Here is an 8,536-nt window from a genome sequence, read left to right as displayed (position 1 = left end):
AATTTCGCCACTTCATCATTTTTACCATTTCAAAGCGCGTGTGTTAACATCTTCACATAATAACACATTATTGGGACTTAAAAGCTTCGATTTTTTGGGTAGGTAAGGTATACAAAAGGGATATGCATAAAGGTAGGTACAACTCGCATACGAGTACTTTAATCGCGTGATTACTGGCAGTTGTTTAAAAAATCTTCACATCAAACATCACTCCATGTCCAGTCCATATAGGAAGGTCTCTATACTTGCTGCAGGCTTACAGAAGTCATTTTTTCACTTACAACATGCGCGCCGCAAGATTGTTGCCGTTGTTGTTGAAGGCTATATGTTTCGAAGCAGCAGTGGTAAATTTTGGTGCTGTTACTACTGCTGGTGCTGCTGACGATGATGGTGAAATGTTGTCAAGTGCTGGGCTTTTCAAAAATTTCACAAGTTCACTCGTGTCAGCATGTGTGAGCAAAATTTCGTCAGATGCTGTAGCATCCTGCTGGCAGGATACACGCGTGTGAAAAAAGAACAGTTATGCAAATTAAATCTTTGTTTAATTTTTCTTCAGTGTTTTCACTGAAATACTGAGATATATTTTTAAATTGTAGACTGGTAATGTACCTACTGTCTGATTTAGAAGATTTATGGAGATGATGTAAGACTTTAGAAAACTATATCAAAAGACAAAGAAGAAGAGACTTACAAAATAAGGCTCTTCAAATCTGACTTTCAAAGCAAAATTTAAATTTTGAGATTTTAATTAGTTTAAGAAATTCCTTTAGCATTAACTAAATGTTTGAACGCTAATTTTTAGTAACTGGATTTTGTTTTTTTTTTTCAAAATATTTATAACTTTTATCTGTTTTAAAGACTTCTTCCTCTTTTTTAAGCTTTGGATGTTTTTCTTTCAAATAAACATTAATTTTTATTTTTTTTTTCGAACATCGTTTGATTTATTTAAAAAATGTTTCTGGTGTGCAGTTATTTAGAATACATTACATACATTTTAAATTTGATTTTCGTAATTACGTAATTAGTTTTCTTATGAAAAATAAAAACCTAAAAAATATTACTCAAAGTTGGTTAAAATAGATTTTCGACTCAAATATCTTTTCAAGAATTAAACATATTGGCTTCAAACTTATTTATCATATAAAAAATATTGTTATCAATAATATAAAAGAAAATAAAATTTTAAGAAAATGCGAATTGACCTTTTTGCTACAGAAACTAAAAACCTACAAAAAATTAATATAAATTGTTAAAAGTTGATTTTCGACTTAAATATCTTTTCAAAATTTTGAGGTGCTATGTTTAAACTAATTTTATCTTTTAAAGACTTATCCAGTAAAATTTTGAGAAAAAATCGAAGTTACAGTTTTATTTTATAAAAAATAAAACCCTAAGAAAATCATTACTAAAATTTGGTAATAATTGATTTTCTACTCAAATATCTTTTCAAAAATTTGAGATTATGGCTTGAAGCTAATTTTGTCTTATAAGAAATATTATTTTTAAAATTCGGTCTAATTTTAAGACAGATTAAATTGACAGTTTTCTATCAAAAAATAAAAACCTAAAAAAACAATACTAAAACATTTACTTTCCACTTGAATATTTTTTTTTAAAACTTTAAAATATTGGCTTGAAATTAATTTTATCTCTCAAAAAATATTGTTTTGGTAAGAGTACCTGTTTTAAATTTACTTTAATTCAATAATACTTTTTATTTTTTATATATAAGCTAAGTTTGTCGTATATAATTGTAAAATTCATTCGAAAATTGGAAGATCAAATAAAAATAACTAATATTTCTTCTTAAGATTGATCTTTAATTCTGAATAGGCAATAACAACTTCAGAAGTGGGATAGTTCCGAAAATTGTTGCTTAATATTTAACTATATTATAAAGAATTCTGATAGTGAACAAATCTGAAATCCAACATTGGCTCAAGGAGCAAAACGTTGATTTTTCAACAACAGCTACAGTGACGGAATTGTGGAAGCTGTACAATGAAAAATGGAGGGAGTTAAATCAAAGAGATAACAATTCCATCGAAAATGAAAATTCAGATAATTCCGGAAATAATGTAGAAAATGTATTTGATCCAGTTTGCATGTTTAGGAGAAGAAGAAGCTGATATTGATGCACAGCTAAGAGTTTTGGAAAACCGCTGTCGGTTGAAAAAATAGCAATAAGAACTGGCTTCACTACTTTTGCTGGTGATGAAGCTAATGATGCCCGTAAATGGCTAGAAAATTTCGAACGAGCTTGTAATTCGGTAAATGGTCCAGATGTTTACCGCCTTAAGTCAATTCGACGTTTGATGAAAACGGATTCTGCTGCTGAATTGGTTTCTTCGTGTGAATAATTCACTAATTTTCTTCAATTCCGTAACAATTTTTTGTCAAATTTTGGTCATGCTTCAGAAGTGATTGCCAAATTACTAGAAACCATTTTCCGTTCTTCGAAAAACTCTGTGTTGGCATATATTCTCAAAATGCAAGAGTTGGCAGCACGTGCGAATATTGATGAATTGCAAGTCATTCAATTTATAATATAGGGATTTCAAGATAATTCTGTGAAAATTGTTGTGTTGTATTCGGCTTCTAATATACAACATCTCAAACAACTATCACATCGCTATAACTAATTACGTAGTCAACGAGAATGAAATGAAGCATCAATTAAGACCCCTTCTACAACAATCGCAACTAAGACAAAAGCACTAATTTTGAATCCGAGTTTTGATAATTCCAAGATGATGTGTTACAATTGTTCAAATGTTGGGCATTTTGCAAGTTCATGTCCTCATCCCAAACGAGAAAAAGGATCATGTTTTCGTTGTGGTTCTAAAGAACATATTTTAAAGGACTGTCCCAAAAAACTTATTAAACGAGTGGACCTAGTAGACGATTTTCAGTTCAAGAATATTGAAAATACAAATAGAGAAGCTAAAAATCATATTTCCGAAATAAATGATGTAAGTGTTACCGTTTTGATTAATGGTTCTATGCATAGATGCAATAATTTCGTTTCTTTATTTGATTCTGGTAGTCCGATTAGTTTAATGAGAAAATCTGCTGTTCAAAATAAAGTTATTATGGCCTTTTCAGAATAAAAGATCAATCTTAAAAAATATGAGTTATTTTTATTTGATCTCTTAGTTTTCGAATGAATCTTAAAATTAAAATTATATATGACAAACTTAGCTTATATGTAAAAAAAATAAAAAGTATTATTGAATTAAAGTAATTTTAAAACATGTAGCTACTCTTACATTTTCGACATTTTTGTTTGTATTAAACAAATAAAAACTTTTAAGAAATGCTACTAAAATTGGTTTCGACTAAAATTCTCAAAAATAGTTTTTGAACACAAACTATTTCATCATATGCAAAATATTTATCTTAATTATAAAATATTAAAGAATAATTTATGTGTTATTTCTTTTTTTAAAAAGTACAAAAACCTACAAACTTTTAAGCAAAAAAAAAATGATAGACGGCATAGGAAGTTATCAGTGTGGATCACATCACAGCCTCCTTTTTTTTTGATTTTTTAAATGGCATTTAAATTTTTGAAGACAAACTTATTTTATTATGTTTCAAATTTAAAATTGTAAGATGCATTTGCAAACAGAGTTTTTGGATACTGAAGCAAGTTCGTGCGATTTATTTAAATCAATTGTGTCTCATTAGAAACTTGGAAACTATCGTTGAAATTGTATGTTTATGTTGGGTTTTATTGGGTATCGACAACTTTTCTTAAAATATGCTCTTATTTTTCAAAATCGTATGCTCCCATCAGACTTATATTAAAAATGTTTAAAAGCTTCAACTCCTTTAAGATATTAAGAAAAAATGTTTTTAATTGTGGTGCAGCCAAATATTTGTTTTCATCTTTTAAAATCATTAAATGTTTTTTTAATTTTGTTAATAAAACACAACATCAAATCAATCTAGAAAACAACTTAGCGTTGCAGAGTTTTAAAATGCTTATAATTAAAAGGAACACAAACAACCCTGAGCGTAAGGGTCTACTTGCATCCTTAATTAGTATCTTTTTTGCGAACAACAGGTTACAATATTTTATTTTTAGAAATCAATCTTGCAACCATTAAACTTATGTGTAATGTTTGTCTTTTGAAAACTAAACGATTCATTGTGTTTTGTTTACAAGGAACAGATAAACATTTAAGCGAAATATGAGGGCACATACCTATCACTGCAAAACATAACACAATAATTTGCCCTTGAAAATCTTACTTAATTAAAAGTTCATGACTTCATGCACTAGTTATAACGGCAGTCGGGCACGGCACGCATTATGGCACGCGTTTATTCTGCACACCACAAACCATCATCATCGGCAATAATAATAATAAATTCTGTGTTCGGAGGAAATACGAAGCGAAATAAGGCGAATATATTGAGTATAGTTCCAGTTCCATATGAATGAAGTCTAAATACGACATGAGACGCGAAATAACTTTGGTGTCGTCTACAATATATACATAAATACGCAATACGCCAGACGCGTGCTGTTTAAGATATACACGAACTAAAATGTATATTTAAATAAAAGTAAACTGCAGCTGCTGCTGCACTTGCTGCTGATGCTGTTGCTGTTAATTACATCTGTAATGTCTATGGCCAGTGTTTATGGAAAACAGTACAACCTTAGGTACTTAAATGTTGCAACTTCAGCAAGAAGTTGGGTCTTAAAAATAATTCCAATTTTACATGAGTATGACTTAAATTATCCTCACTTCAGAATAATGTAACATTATGCTCCACATCGGGTAAAGTGAAGAAAAGCATTCATTAAAATTATTTTTAAAATTGAATTTAATCATCATTAACTGGATACCTACTTTTGCTGCTGCTGCTTCTGCTGCCTGCTCTATATATAAAACGATTTAGTTTATTGTTACTTAAATTTGGTCCTTTTACCCATCGCATCGTATTGATCGATCCCAATCCCATCATCTTCATTTAATCCGCACTCAAAAAGGATTTTTGGAGAATGATTATATGCCATTAAGGAACCATTAGTTGGGTTTACTTGCATTTTATTTGGTGATGCTGATGAAGCATGCACCACCATACACCGCCACCTATCGAATCCATGCTTCAGATTGTTGCACCCTTAAATTTTAGTAATTGATTTTCGGTATAGCTACTGATGATGGTGATGGTGATGGCGATGATGATGATGACTGAAATTCATTTTCAACACTAAACTTAAAGTGCCTGTATTTCATTTATATTCGTTTATTTCTTTCAATGTGAACGCCTCTGTTCGTTTCGTTTCACTGATTTTTTATTAATGAATGAAAAAATCAAATTGATTTTCTTAAATCGTTAGAAATTAAGGTGGAACCGACAAAAATCAATATTATGTAGTTCAATCCTTTGAGAATATAACAAAAACTCCCATTCTGTGTTTCATTTATAAAATTTACAAAAGGACTGAACACAAGGACTACCGTATTTTCGTATGATGAAAATATTTGATTAATTGATTTTTGATTTGATCAAATGCTAAAAAATGTTAATGGCATCGTGGCATCCTTTCGTTTTTTGAAAGGATCCTTTTTTTTTATTTTGTCCAATAAGTTAAGTGACCCTAAGCAGAAAATGAATGAAATTCCAATAAGATTTAATGTTCTGATGAGAATTTGTAGGAATAGCAAAAGGATACGTTGTCTAGGATAGTTGTTTTTCACAGTACCATCTAGCGGAAATGTTGTGAACATAATGTCGTATCCTTGAGATGAACTGGAAAATTTAAGGGATATGTGTACATAACTAGACGACCAAGATTATTTTGTATTAGAATTTTTGAATATGAAATATGAATCCTTAGACAATAGCTGAAATACTTGCATGTTTTGAATTATGTTCTACAAGGATATGATACTCTAAATGCATTTATTTAACAAGATAGTGTTTTAAAATAATTAAAATGTTTTTATTTAAATTAAATTAAATTACTCTGTTTTGTTTTGGTGAACATTTGTTTCTTAAAATATACGAAATGATTTATAACCCGAATTTTAATTTTGAACAAGAATTTTGTGCTCATGTTTTTTTTTTTGAATTGAAAAAAAAAAATCGGTAACTTGGAATAATGGATGATCTCTAACATCATTATATCACGTTCGATAACATTCAGGAAATCGAAATTTTTGTATAAATGTTCGTAATACTAATCGTAAAGTTTGCAAAAAGATGTGCACCACGATTTTTAAACTCTGATTAAATTCGTTTTGTGGAATGTTTTTTAATTTCTATTTCAAAATTAAAAAAAAAATATAAACACTTTTAAAGAAATTACCTTAAGTTCTTAGGAGACACTTTTTGAATAATTACAAATTATTTTACCTGAATGTAAGCTTCCATTTGATTTCATTCTAAAGCTTTAAAAAGTGAAAACAATGTTTAATTTAAGTTTAAAAATATTCATTAACAATTAACAAAGTGTACATTTTTACACATTTTAATAAAAAGAATTCAAAAAACTTATAAGAAATATGGACATTAAAAAATATTTCAAATAAAATTGGCTGGAATGCGACCAACACTGATAACATCCCATCCCGTTTGTCAACTTGTCTTGGTTAAGAGTTTGTGGGTTTTCGTGTTTACCAACAATATTTTGCATTTGATGGATTTTAAAATCTATTTTTGTTAAAGAAATTTTTAGTAGAAAAACTATTTTTACCAATTTTACAATTTTAGTAGCATTTCTTAAAAGTTTTTCTTTCTAACATAAACAAATACAATTGGATATCTTCTATTGTTCATGGGATATCGAGAACCGAACATGAATTTTAGCCAAATTTTCGAAGTAAACGGAATGTTGGATTTTTATAAGAAATTTACTGAATGCCGAAAACAATCTGCGAGATAAAATAAGTTTGAAGCCAATATTTTTAATTTTTGAAACGATATTTCAGTAGAAAGTAAATTTTTACCAAATTTTATATGTTTTGTTAAGGTTCTTATTTTTTGTAAAAAAAAACTGTCAATTCAATTTTTCTCAAAATTGTTTTGGAGAAAAATCATTTTTTTTATAAAATTTTCGAAGTGATAAATATTTTTAACTTTCCATAGGAAAATATAATAATGGGTCCGATTTGTCAAATTGAAAATTTTGACATTTATCGACTATTCAAGGTCCCCAGCGTCGAAATAAAAGATTTTTAGAAAGATGTCTGTGCGTGTGAGTGTACATACGTTCGCGACGTGTTTTTCGTCGTCCATAGCTCATGAACCAGAAGAGATATCGATTTCATATAAATTTTGTTATACAGATAATAAGGCAGAAAGATGCAGAAAGGGCTCTCAAGAAAAATGCGTATGTGGTTTTTTTACCATAGCAGTTTGAAAAAAAGGTGAAAATGTTGGTTAATCCGAAATATCTTACGAACCAAAAACGCTAGAGACTTGGATTAAATTTTATATAATATATTGTAACGTGTTATCAAAGAAGTCTATGTTTTGAAAAAAAAAAAATCAATTTAACGGTTTTTTTTATAAATCAAAAAAACTGAACAAAAATTTGTCACCTCCAAAATTTTACGACTAACATATGATTTTATATCCAAAACATTTTTGTGCAACGAAGAATAATATATTTGACATCTGATAAAATTTTGAGAAAAATCGAATTGACAATTTTTTTTATAAATAATAAAAATCTAAAAAAAAACATTATTCAAAGTTGGTAAACATTGAATATCGATTCAAATATCTTTTCAAAAACTTGAAATTTGTGCTTCAAACTTATTTTATCTTATAAGAAATATTGTTTTCAACATTCTGAAAAATGTTGAGAAAAATTGAATTGACTGTTTTTTTACAAAAAATAAAAACTTAAAATTGAATTTAATAAAAGTTGGTAAAAATTGATTTTCGACTCAAATATCTTTTCCAAAAATTTGAGATTATGGCTTTGATATGGAAAATTTGAGAAAAATCGAATTGACAGTTTTTTTTACAAAAAATAAAAATCTTAACAAAAAAATTAATAAAAAATTGTAAAAATTGATTTTCGGCTCAAATATCTTTTCAAATCATTGAGATATTGGCTTTAAACTACTTTTATCTTTTAAAAAATTTGGTTGGTATCGCGTTACAATACAGAACATAAAAATAAAATAACCACCTCATTTTTCTTGAGAGTCCTTTCAGCATCTTCCTATGTTACTGGTTCTTGAACTATGGACGACGAAAAAAAAGTCGCGAACGTACGGACACACGCACGGACATACATCTCTCTAAAGATCTTTTATTTCGACTCAAAGGACCTTTCAATATCGAGAAATGTCAACATTTTCAATTTGACAATTCAAACCGATTACAAAAACTTTCTAGGCAAGCTAAAAAAAGTCAGTCGTAATCAATTTTAAATGACTAACTAAAAGTATATGTCCTCTATAAGAACCGTTTTATCGGAAGTCATTGTGATTCCATACAAACAAGATGAGTTTTTTAACTTTACTCAAATTGGACTTAATTTATTATAAATCACTCTGTT

The sequence above is a fragment of the Eupeodes corollae genome, chromosome 2, assembly GCF_945859685.1.
Source record: "Eupeodes corollae chromosome 2, idEupCoro1.1, whole genome shotgun sequence".
In the NCBI taxonomy this organism is placed as follows: Eukaryota; Metazoa; Arthropoda; class Insecta; order Diptera; family Syrphidae; genus Eupeodes; species Eupeodes corollae.
The sequence above is the reverse complement of the archived record's forward strand: the minus strand, read 5'-3'. Positions refer to the sequence as shown.